At 51.1% G+C, this 19,460-nt stretch overlaps 1 protein-coding gene across 50 annotated transcripts in view; it reads right to left on the bottom strand.

Moving 5' to 3' along the window:
- Positions 1 to 19,460, bottom strand: part of TNS3 (tensin 3) — a 272,533-nt gene that overhangs the window by 67,095 nt on the left and 185,978 nt on the right. The window lies entirely within an intron of this gene.

Here is a 19,460-nt window from a genome sequence, read left to right as displayed (position 1 = left end):
GGTCCGTCCGGCCCCATGTGACCAGTATATATCCGTATACCCCTAACAGTAAGTGGAAGGAGGCTACAGAAGGGTCCGTCCGGCCCCATGTGACCAGTATATATCCGTATACCCCTAACAGTAAGTGGAAGGAGGCTACAGAAGGGTCCGTCCGGGCCCCATGTGACCAGTATATATCCGTATACCCCTAACAGTAAGTGGAAGGAGGCTACAGAAGGGTCGGTCCGGCCCCATGTGACTAGTATATATCTGTATACCCCTAACAGTAAGTGGAAGGAGGCTACAGAAGGGTCCGTCCGGTCCCCATGTGACCAGTATATATCCGTATACCCCTAACAGTGAGTGGAAGGAGGCTACAGAAGGGTCCGTCCGGCCCCCATGTGACCAGTATATATCCGTATACCCCTAACAGTAAGTGGAAGGAGGGTACAGAAGGGTCCGAACGGCCCCCATGTGACCAGTATATATCCGTATACCCCTAACAGTAAGTGGAAGGAGGCTACAGAAGGGTCCGCCCGGCCCTCATGTGACCAGTATATACCCGTATACCCCTAACAGTAAGTGGAAGGAGGCTACAGAAGGGTCCGTCCGGCCCCATGTGACCAGTATATATCCGTATACCCCTAACAGTAAGTGGAAGGAGGCTACAGAAGGGTCGGTCCGGCCCCCATGTGACCAGTATATATCCGTATACCCCTAACAGTAAGTGGAAGGAGGCTACAGAAGGGTCCGTCCGGCCCCATGTGACCAGTATATATCCGTATACGCCTAACAGTAAGTGGAAGGAGGTTACAGAAGGGTCCGTCCGGCCCCATGTGACCAGTATATATCCGTATACCCCTAACAGTAAGTGGATGGAGGCTACAGAAGGGTCCGTCCGGCCCCATGTGACCAGTATATATCCGTATACCCCTAACGATTAGCGGAAGGAGGCTACAGAAGGGTCCGTCCGGCCCCCATGTGACCAGTATATATCCGTATACCCCTAACAGTAAGTGGAAGGAGGCTACAGAAGGGTCCGTCCGGCCCCATGTGACTAGTATATATCCGTATACCCCTAACAGTAAGTGGAAGGAGGCTACAGAAGGGTCCGTCCGGCCCCCATGTGACCAGTATATATCCGTATACCCCTAACAGGAAGTGGAAGGAGGCTACAGAAGGGTCCGTCCGGCCCCCATGTGACCAGTATATATCCGTATACCCCTAACAGTAAGTGGAAGGAGGCTACAGAAGGGTCTGTCCGGCCCCATGTGACCAGTATATATCCGTATACCCCTAACAGTGAGTGGAAGGAGGCTACAGAAGGGTCCGTCCGGCCCCATGTGACCAGTATATATCTGTATACCCCTAACAGTGAGTGGAAGGAGGCTACAGAAGGGTCCGTCCGGCCCCATGTGACCAGTATATATCCGTATACCCCTAACAATAAGTGGAAGGAGGCTACAGAAGGATCCGTCCGGCCCCCATGTGACCAGTATATATCCGTATACCCCTAACAGTAAGTGGAAGGAGGCTACAGAAGGGTCCGTCCGGCCCCATGTGACCAGTATATATCCGTATACCCCTAACAGTAAGAGGAAGGAGGGTACAGAAGGGTCCGTCCGGCCCCCATGTGACCAGTATATATCCGTATACCCCTAACAGTAAGTGGAAGGAGGCTACAGAAGGGTCCGTCCGGCCCCCATGTGACCAGTATATATCCGTATACCCCTAACAGTAAGTGGAAGGAGGCTACAGAAGGGTCCGTCCGGCCCCCATGTGACCAGTATATATCCGTATACCCCTAACAGTAAGTGGAAGGAGGCTACAGAAGGGTCCGTCCGGCCCCCATGTGACCAGTATATATCCGTATACCCCTAACAGTAAGTGGAAGGAGGCTACAGAAGGGTCCGTCCGGCCCCCATGTGACCAGTATATATCCGTATACCCCTAACAGTGAGTGGAAGGAGGCTACAGAAGGGTCGGTCCGGCCCCCATGTGACCAGTATATATCCGTATACCCCTAACGTTTAGCAGAAGGAGGCTACAGAAGGGTCCGTCCGGCCCCCATGTGACCAGTATATATCCGTATACCCCTAACAGTAAGTGGAAGGAGGCTACAGAAGGGTCCGTCCGGCCCCATGTGACCAGTATATATCCGTATACCCCTAACAGTAAGTGGATGGAGGCTACAGAAAGGTCCGTCCGGCCCCATGTGACCAGTATATATCCGTATACCCCTAACAGTAAGTGGAAGGAGGCTACAGAAGGGTCCGTCCGGCCCCATGTGACCAGTATATATCCGTATACCCCTAACAGTAAGCGGAAGGAGGCTACAGAAGGGTCCGTCCGGCCCCCATGTGACCAGTATATATCCGTATACCCCTAACAGTAAGCGGAAGGAGGCTACAGAAGGGTCCGTCCGGCCCCATGTGACCAGTATATATCCGTATACCCCTAACAGTAAGCGGAAGGAGGCTACAGAAGGGTCCGTCCGGCCCCATGTGACCAGTATATATCCGTATACCCCTAACAGTAAGTGGAAGGAGGCTACAGAAGGGTCCGTCCGGCCCCATGTGACCAGTATATATCCGTATACCCCTAACAGTAAGTGGATGGAGGCTACAGAAAGGTCCGTCCGGCCCCATGTGACCAGTATATATCCGTATACCCCTAACAGTAAGTGGAAGGAGGCTACAGAAGGGTCCGTCCGGCCCCATGTGACCAGTATATATCCGTATACCCCTAACAGTAAGCGGAAGGAGGCTACAGAAGGGTCCGTCCGGCCCCCATGTGACCAGTATATATCCGTATACCCCTAACAGTAAGCGGAAGGAGGCTACAGAAGGGTCCGTCCGGCCCATGTGACCAGTATATATCCGTATACCCCTAACAGTAAGTGGAAGGAGGCTACAGAAGGGTCCGTCCGGCCCCCATGTCACCAGTATATATCCGTATACCCCTAACAGTAAGTGGAAGGAGGCTACAGAAGGGTCCGTCCGGCCCCATGTGACCAGTATATATCCGTATACCCCTAACAGTAAGTGGAAGGAGGCTACAGAAGGGTCCGTCCGGGCCCCATGTGACCAGTATATATCCGTATACCCCTAACAGTAAGTGGAAGGAGGCTACAGAAGGGTCCGTCCGGCCCCATGTGACCAGTATATATCCGTATACCCCTAACAGTAAGTGGAAGGAGGCTACAGAAGGGTCCGTCCGGCCCCATGTGACCAGTATATATCCGTATACCCCTAACAGTAAGTGGATGGAGGCTACAGAAGGGTCCGTCCGGCCCCCATGTGACCAGTATATATCCGTATACCCCTAACAGTAAGTGGAAGGAGGCTACAGAAGGGTCCGTCCGGGGCCCATGTGACCAGTATATATCCGTATACCCCTAACAGTAAGTGGAAGGAGGCTACAGAATGGTCCGTCCGGCCCCCATGTGACCAGTATATATCCGTATACCCCTAACAGTAAGTGGAAGGAGGCTACAGAAGGGTCCGTCCGGCCCCCATGTGACCAGTATATATCCGTATACCACTAACAGCAAGTGGAAGGAGGCTACAGAAGGGTCCGTCCAGCCCCATGTGACCAGTATATATCCGTATACCCCTAACAGTAAGTGGAAGGAGGCTACAGAAGGGTCCGTCCGGCCCCCATGTGACCAGTATATATCCGTATACCACTAACAGCAAGTGGAAGGAGGCTACAGAAGGGTCCGTCCGGCCCCCATGTGACCAGTATATATCCGTATACCCCTAACAGTAAGTGGAAGGAGGCTACAGAAGGGTCCGTCCGGCCCCATGTGACCAGTATATATCCGTATACCCCTAACAGTAAGTGGAAGGAGGCTACAGAATGGTCCGTCCGGCCCCCATGTGACCAGTATATATCCGTATACCCCTAACAGTAAGTGGAAGGAGGCTACAGAAGGGTCCGTCCGGCCCCCATGTGACCAGTATATATCCGTATACCCCTAACAGTAAGTGGAAGGAGGCTACAGAAGGGTCCGTCCGGCCCCCATGTGACCAGTATATATCCGTATACCCCTAACAGTAAGTGGAAGGAGGCTACAGAAGGGTCCGTCCGGCCCCCATGTGACCAGTATATATCCGTATACCCCTAACAGTAAGTGGAAGGAGGCTACAGAAGGGTCCGTCCGGCCCCCATGTGACCAGTATATATCCGTATACCCCTAACAGTAAGTGGAAGGAGGCTACAGAAGGGTCCGTCCGGCCCCCATGTGACCAGTATATATCCGTATACCCCTAACAGTAAGTGGAAGGAGGCTACAGAAGGGTCCGTCCGGCCCCCATGTCACCAGTATATATCCGTATACCCCTAACAGTAAGTGGAAGGAGGCTACAGAAGGGTCCGTCCGGGCCCATGTGACCAGTATATATCCGTATACCCCTAACAGTAAGTGGAAGGAGGCTACAGAAGGGTCCGTCCGGCCCCATGTGACCAGTATATATCCGTATACCCCTAACAGTAAGTGGAAGGAGGATACAGAAGGGTCCGTCCGGCCCCCATGTGACCAGTATATATCTGTATACCCCTAACAGTAAGTGGAAGGAGGCTACAGAAGGGTCCGTCCGGCCCCATGTGACCAGTATATATCCGTATACCCCTAACAGTAAGTGGAAGGAGGCTACAGAAGGGTCCGTCCGGCCCCATGTGACCAGTATATATCCGTATACCCCTAACAGTAAGTGGAAGGAGGCTACAGAAGGGTCCGTCCGGCCCCATGTGACCAGTATATATCCGTATACCCCTAACAGTAAGTGGAAGGAGGATACAGAAGGGTCCGTCCGGCCCCCATGTGACCAGTATATATCCGTATACCCCTAACAGTAAGCGGAAGGAGGCTACAGAAGGGTCCGTCCGGCCCCATGTGACCAGTATATATCCGTATACCCCTAACAGAGAGGAAGGAGGCTACAGAAGGGTCCGTCCGGCCCCATGTGACCAGTATATATCCGTATACCCCTAACAGTAAGTGGAAGGAGGCTACAGAAGGGTCCGTCCGGCCCCCATGTGACCAGTATATATCCGTATACCCCTAACAGTAAGTGGAAGGAGGCTACAGAAGGGTCCGTCCGGACCCCATGTGACCAGTATATATCCGTATACCCCTAACAGTAAGTGGAAGGAGGCTACAGAAGGGTCCGTCCGGCCCCCATGTGACCAGTATATATCCGCATACCCCTAACAGTAAGTGGAAGGAGGCTACAGAAGGGTCCGTACGGACCCCATGTGACAAGTATATATCCGTATACCCCTAACAGTAAGTGGAAGGAGGCTACAGAAGGGTCCGTCCGGCCCCCATGTGACCAGTATATATCCGTATACCCCTAACAGTAAGTGGAAGGAGGCTACAGAAGGGTCCGTCCGGGCCCATGTGACCAGTATATATCTGTATACCCCTAACAGTAAGTGGAAGGAGGCTACAGAAGGGTCCGTCCGGCCCCATGTGACCAGTATATATCCGTATACCCCTAACAGTAAGTGGAAGGAGGCTACAGAAGGGTCCGTCCGGCCCCCATGTGACCAGTATATATCCGTATACCCCTAACAGTAAGTGGAAGGAGGCTACAGAAGGGTCCGTCCGGCCCCATGTGACCAGTATATATCCGTATACCCCTAACAGTAAGTGGAAGGAAGCTACAGAAGGGTCCGTCCGGCCCCCATGTGACCAGTATATATTCGTATACCCCTAACAGTAAGTGGAAGGAGGCTACAGAAGGGTCCGTCCGGCCCCATGTGACCAGTATATATCCGTATACCCCTAACAGTAAGTGGAAGGAAGCTACAGAAGGGTCTGTCCGGCCCCATGTGACCAGTATATATCCGTATACCCCTAACAGTAAGTGGAAGGAGGCTACAGAAGGGTCCGACCGGCCCCCATGTGACCAGTATATATCCGTATACCCCTAACAGTAAGCGGAAGGAGGCTACAGAAGGGTCCGTCCGGCCCCATGTGACCAGTATATATCCGTATACCCCTAACAGTAAGTGGAAGGAGGCTACAGAAGGGTCCGTCCGGCCCCCATGTGACCAGTATATATCCGTATACCCCTAACAGTAAGTGGAAGGAGGCTACAGAAGGGTCCGACCGGCCCCCATGTGACCAGTATATATCCGTATACCCCTAACAGTAAGTGGAAGGAGGCTACAGAAGGGTCCGTCCGGCCCCCATGTGACCAGTATATATCCGTATACCCCTAACAGTAAGTGGAAGGAGGCTACAGAAGGGTCCGTCCGGCCCCATGTGACCAGTATATATCCGTATACCCCTAACAGTAAGAGGAAGGAGGCTACAGAAGGGTCCGTCCGGCCACCATGTGACAAGTATATATCCGTATACCCCTAACAGTAAGTGGAAGGAGGCTACAGAAGGGTCCGTCCGGCCCCATGTGACCAGTATATATCCGTATACCCCTAACAGTAAGAGGAAGGAGGCTACAGAAGGGTCCGTCCGGCCCCATGTGACCAGTATATATCCGTATACCCCTAACAGTAAGTGGAAGGAGGCTACAGAAGGGTCCGTCCGGCCCCATGTGACCAGTATATATCCGTATACCCCTAACACTAAGTGGAAGGAGGCTACAGAAGGGTCCGTCCGGACCCCATGTGACCAGTATATATCCGTATACCCCTAACAGTAAGTGGAAGGAGGCTACAGAAGGGTTCGTCCGGCCCCCATGTGACCAGTATATATCCGTATACCCCTAACAGTAAGTGGAAGAAGGCTACAGAAGGGTCCGTCCGGCCCCATGTGACCAGTATATATCTGTATACCCCTAACAGTAAGTGGAAGGAGGCTACAGAAGGGTCCGTCCGGCCCCCCATGTGACCAGTATATATCCGTATACCCCTAACAGTAAGTGGAAGAAGGCTACAGAAGGGTCCGTCCGGCCCCATGTGACCAGTATATATCTGTATACCCCTAACAGTAAGTGGAAGGAGGCTACAGAAGGGTCCGTCCGGGCCCCATGTGACCAGTATATATCCGTATACCCCTAACAGTAAGTGGAAGGAGTCTACAGAAGGGTCTGTCCGGCCCCCATGTGACCAGTATATATCTGTATACCCCTAACAGTAAGTGGAAGGAGGCTACAGAAGGGTCTGTCCGGCCCCCATGTGACCAGTATATATCCGTATACCCCTAACAGTAAGTGGAAGGAGGCTACAGAAGGGTCCGTCCGGCCCCCATGTGACCAGTATATATCCGTATACCCCTAACAGTAAGTGGAAGGAGTCTACAGAAGGGTCTGTCCGGCCCCCATGTGACCAGTATATATCTGTATACCCCTAACAGTAAGTGGAAGGAGGCTACAGAAGGGTCCGTCCGGCCCCATGTGACCAGTATATATCCGTATACCCCTAACAGTAAGTGGAAGGAGGCTACAGAAGGGTCCGTCCGGCCCCCATGTGACCAGTATATATCCGTATACCCCTAACAGTAAGTGGAAGGAGGCTACAGAAGGGTCCGTCCGGCCCCCATGTGACCAGTATATATCCGTATACCCCTAACAGTAAGTGGAAGGAGGCTACAGAAGGGTCCGTCCGGCCCCATGTGACCAGTATATATCCGTATACCCCTAACAGTAAGTGGAAGGAGGCTACAGAAGGGTCCGTCCGGCCCCATGTGACCAGTATATATCCGTATACCCCTAACAGTAAGTGGAAGGAGGCTACAGAAGGGTCCGTCCGGCCCCATGTGACCAGTATATATCCGTATACCCCTAACAGTAAGCGGAAGGAGGCTACAGAAGGGTCCGTCCGGCCCCCATGTGACCAGTATATATCCGTATACCCTTAACAGTAAGCGGAAGGAGGCTACAGAAGGGTCCGTCCGGCCCCATGTGACCAGTATATATCCGTATACCCCTAACAGTAAGTGGAAGGAGGCTACAGAAGGGTCCGTCCGGCCCCCATGTGACCAGTATATATCCGTATACCCCTAACAGTAAGTGGAAGGAGGCTACAGAAGGGTCCGTCCGGCCCCATGTGACCAGTATATATCCGTATACCCCTAACAGTAAGAGGAAGGAGGCTACAGAATGGTCCGTCCGGCCCCCATGTGACCAGTATATATCCGTATACCCCTAACAGTAAGTGGAAGGAGGCTACAGAAGGGTCCGTCCGGCCCCCATGTGACCAGTATATATCCGTATACCCCTAACAGTAAGTGGAAGAAGGCTGCAGAAGGGTCCGTCCGGCCCCCATGTGACCAGTATATATCCGTATACCCCTAACAGAGAGGAAGGAGGCTACAGAAGGGTCCGTCCGGCCCCCATGTGACCAGTATATATCCGTATACCCCTAACAGTAAGTGGAAGGAGGCTACAGGAGGGTCCGTCCGGCCCCATGTGACCAGTATATATCCGTATACCCCTAACAGTAAGTGGAAGGAGGCTACAGAAGGGTCCGTCCGGCCCCCATGTGACCAGTATATATCCGTATACCACTAACAGCAAGTGGAAGGAGGCTACAGAAGGGTCCGTCCGGCCCCATGTGACCAGTATATATCCGTATACCCCTAACAGTGACCGGAAGGAGGCTACAGAAGGGTCCGTCCGGCCCCATATGACCAGTATATATCCGTATACCCCTAACAGTAAGTGGAAGGAGGCTACAGAAGGGTCCGTCCGGCCCCCATGTGACCAGTATATATCCGTATACCCCTAACAGTAAGTGGAAGAAGGCTACAGGAGGGTCCGTCCGGCCCCATGTGACCAGTATATATCCGTATACCCCTAACAGTAAGTGGAAGGAGGATACAGAAGGGTCCGTCCGGCCCCCATGTGACCAGTATATATCCGTATACCCCTAACAGAGAGGAAGGAGGCTACAGAAGGGTCCGTCCGGCCCCCATGTGACCAGTATATATCCGTATACCACTAACAGTAAGTGGAAGGAGGCTACAGAAGGGTCCGTCCGGCCCCATGTAACCAGTATATATCCGTATACCCCTAACAGTAAGTGGAAGGAGGCTACAGAAGGGTCGGTCCGGCCCCATGTGACTAGTATATATCCGTATACCCCTAACAGTAAGTGGAAGGAGGCTACAGAAGGGTCCGTCCGGCCCCATGTGACCAGTATATATCCGTATACCCCTAACAGTAAGTGGAAGGAGGCTACAGAAGGGTCGGTCCGGCCCCATGTGACTAGTATATATCTGTATACCCCTAACAGTAAGTGGAAGGAGGCTACAGAAGGGTCCGTCCGGCCCCATGTGACCAGTATATATCCGTATACCCCTAACAGTAAGTGGAAGGAGGCTACAGAAGGGTCGGTCCGGCCCCATGTGACTAGTATATATCTGTATACCCCTAACAGTAAGTGGAAGGAGGCTACAGAAGGGTCCGCCCGGCCCCCATGTGACCAGTATATATCCGTATACCCCTAACAGTAAGTGGAAGGAGGCTACAGAATGGTCCGTCCGGCCCCCATGTGACCAGTATATATCCGTATACCCCTAACAGTAAGTGGAAGGAGGCTACAGAAGGGTCCGTCCGGCCCCCATGTGACCAGTATATATCCGTATACCCCTAACAGTAAGTGGAAGGAGGCTACAGAAGGGTCCGTCCGGGCCCCATGTGACCAGTATATATCCGTATACCCCTAACAGTAAGTGGAAGGAGGCTACAGAAGGGTCGGTCCGGCCCCATGTGACTAGTATATATCTGTATACCCCTAACAGTAAGTGGAAGGAGGCTACAGAAGGGTCCGTCCGGTCCCCATGTGACCAGTATATATCTGTATACCCCTAACAGTAAGTGGAAGGAGGCTACAGAAGGGTCCGCCCGGCCCCCATGTGACCAGTATATATCCGTATACCCCTAACAGAGAGGAAGGAGGCTACAGAATGGTCCGTCCGGCCCCCATGTGACCAGTATATATCCGTATACCCCTAACAGTGAGTGGAAGGAGGCTACAGAAGGGTCCGACCGGCCCCATGTGACCAGTATATATCCGTATACCCCTAACAGTAAGTGGAAGGAGGCTACAGAAGGGTCCGTCCGGCCCCATGTGACCAGTATATATCTGTATACCCCTAACAGTAAGTGGAAGGAGGCTACAGAAGGGTCCGCCCGGCCCCCATGTGACCAGTATATATCCGTATACCCCTAACAGAGAGGAAGGAGGCTACAGAATGGTCCGTCCGGCCCCCATGTGACCAGTATATATCCGTATACCCCTAACAGTAAGTGGAAGGAGGCTACAGAAGGGTCCGTCCGGCCCCCATGTGACCAGTATATATCCGTATACCCCTAACAGTAAGTGGAAGGAGGCTACAGAAGGGTCTCCGGCCCCCATGTGACCAGTATATATCCGTATACCCCTAACAGTAAGTGGAAGGAGGCTACAGAAGGGTCCGTCCGGCCCCATGTGACCAGTATATATCTGTATACCCCTAACAGTAAGTGGAAGGAGGCTACAGAAGGGTCCGTCCGGCCCCATGTGACCAGTATATATCCGTATACCCCTAACAGTAAGTGGAAGGAGGCTACAGAAGGGTCCGTCCGGACCCATGTGACCAGTATATATCCGTATACCCCTAACAGTAAGTGGAAGGAGGATACAGAAGGGTCCGTCCGGCCCCCATGTGACCAGTATATATCCGTATACCCCTAACAGTAAGTGGAAGGAGGATACAGAAGGGTCCGTCCGGCCCCCATGTGACCAGTATATATCCGTATACCCCTAACAGAGAGGAAGGAGGCTACAGAAGGGTCCGTCCGGCCCCCATGTGACCAGTATATATCCGTATACCCCTAACAGTAAGTGGAAGGAGGCTACAGAAGGGTCCGTCCGGCTCCCATGTGACCAGTATATATCCGTATACCCCTAACAGTAAGTGGAAGGAGGCTACAGAAGGGTCCGTCCGGCCCCCATGTCACCAGTATATATCCGTATACCCCTAACAGTAAGTGGATGGAGGCTACAGAAGGGTCCGTCCGGCCCCCATGTGACCAGTATATATCCGTATACCCCTAACAGTAAGTGGAAGGAGGCTACAGAAGGGTCCGTCCGGCCCCCATGTCACCAGTATATATCCGTATACCCCTAACAGTAAGTGGAAGGAGGCTACAGAAGGGTCCGTCCGGCCCCCATGTGACAAGTATATATCCGTATACCCCTAACAGTAAGTGGAAGGAGGCTACAGAAGGGTCCGTCCGGCCCCATGTGACCAGTATATATCCGTATACCCCTAACAGTAAGTGGAAGGAGGCTACAGAAGGGTCTCCGGCCCCCATGTGACCAGTATATATCCGTATACCCCTAACAGTAAGTGGAAGGAGGCTACAGAAGGGTCCGTCCGGCCCCCATGTCACCAGTATATATCTGTATACCCCTAACAGTAAGTGGAAGGAGGCTACAGAAGGGTCCGTCCGGCCCCCATGTGACAAGTATATATCCGTATACCCCTAACAGTAAGTGGAAGGAGGCTACAGAAGGGTCCGTCCGGCCCCATGTGACCAGTATATATCCGTATACCCCTAACAGTAAGTGGAAGGAGGTTACAGAAGGGTCCGTCCGGCCCCCATGTGACCAGTATATATCCGTATACCCCTAACAGTAAGTGGAAGGAGGCTACAGAAGGGTCCGTCCGGCCCCATGTGAGCAGTATATATCCGTATACCCCTAACAGTAAGTGGAAGGAGGCTACAGAAGGGCCCGTCCGGCCCCATGTGACCAGTATATATCCGTATACCCCTAACAGTAAGTGGAAGGAGGCTACAGAAGGGTCCGTCCTGCCCCATGTGACCAGTATATATCCGTATACCCCTAACAGTAAGTGGAAGGAGGCTACAGAAGGGTCCGTCCGGCCCCATGTGACCAGTATATATCCGTATACCCCTAACAGTAAGTGGTAGGAGGCTACAGAAGGGTCCGTCCGGCCCCCATGTGACCAGTATATATCCGTAAGCACCGGCTGTCCTATTACGGCCCGGGACGCGTGTGACGCTTACTGCATACATCCTGGCCTATAAGGTACCTGAAGGGCATTAATGTCATGTGACCAGAACCTTGGGGTGAGTTCCCACGGGGTGAAAACGCTGCAGAACATCCGCTGTAGACGTTACACCCCCCCAAAGGTGCGGGCTCTGGCCAGGAATCCGCCGCATGTCCGCAGATGGTTTTAGTGGTTACAGCGCCCCCTCATGGCGCTCTCAGTGACCAGCACCTCGGCGCTCGTTAAGAGGCGCCGGGGGATTTTGATACGGATATGCTGCAGAATCAGGTGCAGCAGACATTTTGCAGCGTTTCCACCCCGTATGGACGAACCCCTTCGGCCGGTTTCTCTTCACATCACGGCTGCCAAATGATAGGTGATGTGATTTTTGATACAGGTGAAGCATTTTACAAAGCTCGAGTCTAAACCTTCTCCAAGCAGGTTCAGGGATTGTAGAGGTTGGCGTAAATACTAATTAGCGTGAAGTTCGCACGGTAAACTATAACCTGGGCTTCTGGGTGAACCTTCAAGTTTACCTCCTGTTTAAGAAAACTGCGATGAGACAGAAGACAAGGACTTCCCCGTCATCGGCAGGATCTGCTGGGAGAGATCTAATGCGGACAGGCAGCTTTACTCACAAACTAAGTGCTTGATGGGAGTCCGAATCCGAGGACCCTCGCTGACGACCTGCAGCACCAGACACAACCACTCAACCGAAGCTATATTTCAACTACATTAACAGCAAAAGGATTTGCAGGGAGAGCGCTGGCCCTTTACCGAATAATGCAGGAGAAATCATTGATAATGACGAAGGGAAAGCAAATCTATTAAATTGTTTCTTCTCAAGTGTATTTACAAACGAAAAGGAAATGCCACACGAGATGCAGGGGAATAAAATGAACCCCTCGCAAAATATCTCATACCTAACGCAGGAGGAGGTGCGGAAGCGACTAAAGAAAACTAAAATTGATAAATCACCGGGCCCAGATGGATTACACCCAAGGATACTAAGGGAACTAAGTGATGAGATAGCTAGGCCGCTATACCTAATATTTCTAGACAATATCAAGACCGGGGTTGTACCATTGGACTGGCGCATTGCCAACGTGGTTCCAATTTACAAAAAGGGGAGCAAAAGTGAGCCTGGTAACTACAGGCCGGTAAGTCTCACTTCAGTAACGGGAAAAATTTTCGAGGGGATTCTGAGAGACGCCATCGATGAGTGCCTCAAGGAGAACAAGGGAATAACTCCTCACCAGCATGGATTCATGAAGGGTCGCTCATGTCAGACAAATCTGATCAGTTTCTACGATGAAGTAAGCTCTAAGCTGGACCAGGGAGAATCTATTGAACTCGTATATCTGGACTTCTCTAAAGCCTTTGACACCGTGCCACATAATAGGCTAATATACAAAATGAGGCAGCTCGGACTGGGCGAAAATGTGTGTAAGTGGGTAAAAAATTGGCTCAATGATAGAAAGCAGAGGGTGGTAATAAATGGCTCATACTCCGATTGGACCACAGTCGCTAGCGGGGTGCCACAGGGTTCAGTATTAGGCCCCACTCTATCAGGTCATTGATAAATATATTGAACAGAGGGACTGCACAGCAAAATATCAATATTTGCAGATGACACAAAATTATACAATATAATTAATGCAATGGAGGACAATGTGCGGCTACAAACGGACCTGGATAAGCCGGGGGCTTGGGCAGAAAAATGGCAAATGAAGTTCAATGTTTATAAATGTAAGACTATGCACATGGGCAGGAGGAACGGATGTCACCAATATTCACTTAATGGGGTACCACTAGGGAAAAGTGATATGGAAAAGGATCTAGGGGTATTAGTGGATAATAGACTAAACTGGAGTAACCAATGCCAGTCAGCTGCTGCAAAGGCAAATGAAGTCTTGGGGTGCATTAAAAGAGGTATAGGGGCGAGGGACGAGAACATTATCCCCCCACTATATAAGGCACTTGTCAGGCCTCACATGGAATACTGCGTACAGTTCTGGTCACCGGTGCTCAGGAAAGATGTCACAGTGCTGGAGGGGGTTCAAAGAAGGGCGACTAAACTAATACATGGAATGACGGGACTGGAATACCCAGAGAGGCTATCCAAATTGGGACTATTTACTCTAGAAAAGAGAAAGCTAAGAGGTGATCAAATAACGATGTATAAGTACATGAGGGGACAATACAAGGATCTCTCTCAGGATCTGTTTACACCCAGGACCACGACGGTAACAAGAGGACATCCGCTACGATTAGAGGAAAGTAGGTTTCATCACCAACATAGAAAGGGGTTCTTTACTGTAAGAGCAGTTAGACTGTGGAACTCTCTGCCTGAGGAAGTGGTGATGGCAAAATCCATAGAGGAGTTTAAAAGGGGACTTGATGTCTTTCTGGAGAGGAAGGACATTATAAATATTAGGTTAAGTGTTAATCCGGGTATACAGGCAGGTAGGAACTATTAGGGGTTGGTCCAGGGAACAGTCTGATTGCCATTAGGGAGTCGGGAAGGAATTTTTTCCCCAAAAGGGCTAATTGGCTTCTGGCCTTGGGGTTTTTTTTGCCTTCCTCTGGATCAACACAGTAGGATAGACAGGCTGGACTAGATGGACATTGTCTTCATTCAGCCTTACATACTATGTTATTATGTTACTATATGACATGGGCAGCTTCAGAGAAGGGCACTGCCGGATGGCGGGTAAGTATAAACTATACCTCACCTGGCTCCCCATCATGTCCCGTAAAAGCACCAAAACCTAGCTGTGGGGCGGGGGGTTGCAGAGGGGAGTGGGGGGTAGCAGCGGGGAACAGGGGGGAGCCCTCTCTCTCTCCCTCTCCCCCCCACTCCCCGCTGCAACCCCCCGCTCACCCACAGCGCCCCCGAGTACTTTTCACCCGAGTAATGAAGTACTCGAAAATCGCGGTGCTCAATTGCGAAATCGCCCTTACCGAGTACGTTCGCTCATCTCTAGTTAGCATGCTTACAGGAACAGGAGTGTTCATTTGTATCAGTGACTGAACAAAAGAGAAATCTAGAGGAGAATGATATTTGGCGTGACGCCCGTCACCTGCACAACCGCATCAATCCTCCTCGGTACACGTATACAAAGTCAGAGGATGTGTAGGAGTGTAGTCAGGGGTAGAATACATCAGTTATACCAACCGGTGACCATCTTGTAGGTTAAACACAGTCAATAAAGGGGCTTTTCAAGTTATGTTATATAGTTTTGGGCAACCCACGCCAAAAACGATTAAACTCACTGCGACGTTGGACCGCCGTTGGATCTTTGGTTGGTTGCAGCAGTCACATGAGCAAACACTCATGACCACTGCAGCTCTTACAAACAGAAGACTGGTTGACCAGAAGAGTGCGGTGGGGAAGCTTTGTGGCCGCAGGAGAGAAGCAGTGTATTTATGTACTCTGCACACCCCACAGTCACCAATTTACTAAAAAAAAACACTTTTAACTGAAATAGTTGTGTTGGAGGCTTAAAACGGGGTGAGGAACAGCCAAAACTCAGCTACAAAAGGTGAGGTTGTGGAAGACAGTTTCATGTCACAGGTCATACACCATAGCAAAACTGAGCACAGCAACAAGACACAAGGTAACTATACTGCATCAGCAAGGTCTCTACCAGGAAAAGATTTGAATCAGCACAAAGAAGCAGGCCACACTGAGGGCCGTAGATTTAGTGGTCGGCCAAGGAAACAGTGCAAAAGATAGAAAACACGTTTACTTACCTTTGAAATCATAAAATGTCCATGAGTGCAGAACTGACAGAAACCAGCGGACCCCGGTACAGAAACCAGCGGACCCCGGTACAGAAACCAGCGGACCCCGGTACAGAAACCAGCGGACCCCGGTACAGAAACCAGCGGACCCCGGTACAGAAACCAGCGGACCCCGGTACAGAAACCAGCGGACCCCGGTACAGAAACCAGCGGACCCCGGTACACCCACCTACTGTTCACAGACATCTGGCCAGGAGTAGTTTTCGTGGACAGATTACAACAAAGAAGTCGATGCAGTAAGAAGGCCAAGTGATTCAACTATGCATTAAAACATATGAAACCGGGTGCAGAAAAATGTCAGCAGGAGCTCTGGACGGAGGAGTCAAACTTTGAAATATTTTGCTGTAGCAGAAGGCAAGTTTGTTTGCCGAAAGGCTGGAGAGCGGAACAATGATGAGTGTCTGCAGGCAGCAGTGAAGCATGGCGGAGAGCGGTACAATAATGAGTGTCTGCAGGCAGCAGTGAAGCATGGTGGAGAGCGGTACAATAATGAGTGTCTGCAGGCAGCAGTGAAGCATGGTGGAGAGCGGTACAATAATGAGTGTCTGCAGGCAGCAGTGAAGCATGGTGGAAAGCGGTACAACACTGAGTGTCTGCAGGCAGCAGTGAAGCATGGTGGAGAGCGGTACAATAATGAGTGTCTGCCATCAGCAGTGAAGCATGGTGGAGAGCGGTACAATAATGAGGGTCTGCAGGCAGCAGTGAAGCATGGTGGAGAGCGGTACAATAATGAGTGTCTGCAGGCGGCAGTGAAGCATGGTGGAGAGCGGTACAATAATGACTCTGCAGGCAGCAGTGAAGCATGGGGGAGAGCGGTACAATAATGAGTGTCTGCAGGCAGCAGTGAAGCATGATGAAGAGCAGCACAATGAGTGTCTGCAGGCAGCAGTGAAGCATGGGGGAGAGTGGTACAATAATGAGAGTCTGCAGGCAGCAGTGAAGCATGATGGAGAGTGATACAATAATGGGTGTCTGCAGGCAGCAGTGAAGCATTGTGGAGAGCGGTACAATAATGGGTGTCTGCAGGCAGCAGTAAAGCATGGTGGAGAGCGATACAATAATGAGTGTCTGCAGGCAGCAGTGAAGCATGGGAGAGAGAGGTACAATAATGAGTGTCTGCAGGCAGCAGTGAAGCATGATGAAGAGCAGCACAATGAGTGTCTGCAGGCAGTAGTGAAGCATGGGGGAGAGTGGTACAATAATGAGAGTCTGCAGGCAGCAGTGAAGCATGGTGGAGAGTGATACAATAATGGGTGTCTGCAGGCAGCAGTGAAGCATTGTGGAGAGCGGTACAATAATGGGTGTCTGCAGGCAGCAGTAAAGCATGGTGGAGAGCGATACAATAATGAGTGTCTGCAGGCAGCAGTGAAGCATGGGAGAGAGAGGTACAATAATGAGTGTCTGCAGGCAGCAGTGAAGCATGGGGGAGAGCGGTAGAATAATGAGTGTCTGCCAGAAGCAGTGAAGCGTGGTGGAGAGCGGTAAAATAATGAGTCTCTGCAGGCAGCAGTGAAGCATGGGGGAGAGCGGTACAATAATGAGGGTCTGCAGGTAGTAGTGAAGCATGGTGGAGAGCGGTACAATAATGTGTCTGCCGGCAGCAGTGAAGCATGGTGGAGAGCGGTACAATAATGTGTCTGCCGGCAGCAGTGAAGCATGGTGGAGAGCGGTACAATAATGAGTGTCTGCAGACAGCAGTGAAGCATGGTGGAGAGCGGTACAATAATGTGTCTGCCGGCAGCAGTGAAGCATGGTGGAGAGCGGTACAATAATGAGTGTCTGCAGACAGCAGTGAAGCATGGTGGATAGCGGTACAATAATGAGTGTCTGCAGGCAGTAGTGAAGCATGGGGGAGAGCAGTACAATAATGGGTGTCTGCAGGCAGCAGTAAAGCATGGTGGAGAGCGGTACAATAATGAGGTTCTGCAGGTAGTAGTGAAGCATGGTGGAGAGCGGTACAATAATGAGTGTCTGCAGACAGCAGTGAAGCATGGTGGAGAGCGGTACAATAATGTGTCTGCCGGCAGCAGTGAAGCATGGTGGAGAGCGGTACAATAATGTGTCTGCCAGCAGCAGTGAAGCATGGTGGAGAGCGGTACAATAATGAGTGTCTGCAGACAGCAGTGAAGCATGGTGGAGAGCGGTACAATAATGTGTCTGCCGGCAGCAGTGAAGCATGGTGGAGAGCGGTACAATAATGAGTGTCTGCAGACAGCAGTGAAGCATGGTGGAGAGCGGTACAATAATGTGTCTGCCGGCAGCAGTGAAGCATGGTGGAGAGCGGTACAATAATGAGTGTCTGCAGACAGCAGTGAAGCATGGTGGAGAGCGGTACAATAATGAGGGTCTGCAGGCAGTAGTGAAGCATGGTGGAGAGCGGTACAATAATGTGTCTGCCGGCAGCAGTGAAGCATGGTGGATAGCGGTACAATAATGAGTGTCTGCAGGCAGTAGTGAAGCATGGGGGAGAGAGGTACAATAATGAGGTTCTGCAGGCAGTAGTGAAGCATGGTGGAGGCAGATACTAATGCATCATGCAATATCAACAGCGAGGCGCCCGATTAGCTACAAATTTATTCTACAGCAGGACAACAAACCGCAACATCCAGCGAATGTAATTAAGTGTAAAGAAGAACAAGGAGTCCTGGAAGTGCTGATGTGGCCCATCAAAGCCCTGATTTCACATCATTCAGTCTGTCTGGGATTACATGAAGAGACAGAAGGATTTGAGCAAGCCGACATCCACAGAAGATCTGGACCTAGTTCCCCAAGATGTTTGGAACAACCTCCCTGCTGAGTGCCTTCAAAAACTGTGTGCAAGTGTACCTAGACGAGTGGAAGCTGTTTTGAAAGCAAACGGTGGTCACACCAAATACTGATGTGATTTAGATTTCTCTTTGGTTCGGTCACACAATGCAAACACTTCTACGGTATTATTTGAAAAAAAACTCTTACTTTGCAGCATGTTTCCAGACACGCCAAAGCTTCTGCAGAGTAAGAAATATAGATTGTTAACTAGACCGTTTAAGTGACTGAGTCCTTGCTGAACCCCACGCAACAGATACATGATATATATATATATATATATATATACATACATATAGTTACAATCTATGCATTGGGTGGGATTCAGCAAGGACTCAGTCACTTAAAGTACATATAGCTTTATCTATACTAGAGAGCGATTTGTGGGAGGGCAGCCACATGCAGCACATGGACTGGTGCCACAAACCCCTGCCCGCCTGGACACTAACTAGACAGTGCTTCGCTCACCCAGCAATAATATGCAGCAGTCCCCACAGTGGACGTGTCTCCCAGGCGGTCTGGGATTGTGGTCTTATTTTCCAGTAACCAGGGGAGATAAGCTAAGTGCAGTGCTCTTTTGTTTGTTTTTGAAACACCTGCTTTCCTGCGGATCTGCGGCACCTCCATAGTGACAGCTGCGGGTGCGCTGCGGTGGGGACGGCTTCCATTGACTTCAATGGAAGCAGTCACTGCGGGACCCACAAGAAAATGGAGCATGCTGCGATCCTGACCCGCACGCTGGAAGAATCATCACATCCGTATGCTTTTACTTGCCGTGCGGATGCTAATACATCCCCATGGTGCGGATCTTCACGTGGACATTGGGCCAAACCCAGAGAATGGTAGGGAGATAGCTCAACATTCAACAATATGTAGAGGGCTGTCATTACACACTAAT

This window comes from Eleutherodactylus coqui, chromosome 12 (assembly GCF_035609145.1).
Source record: "Eleutherodactylus coqui strain aEleCoq1 chromosome 12, aEleCoq1.hap1, whole genome shotgun sequence".
Classification (NCBI taxonomy): domain Eukaryota; kingdom Metazoa; phylum Chordata; class Amphibia; order Anura; family Eleutherodactylidae; genus Eleutherodactylus; species Eleutherodactylus coqui.
The sequence above is the reverse complement of the archived record's forward strand: the minus strand, read 5'-3'. Positions and strand labels throughout refer to the sequence as shown.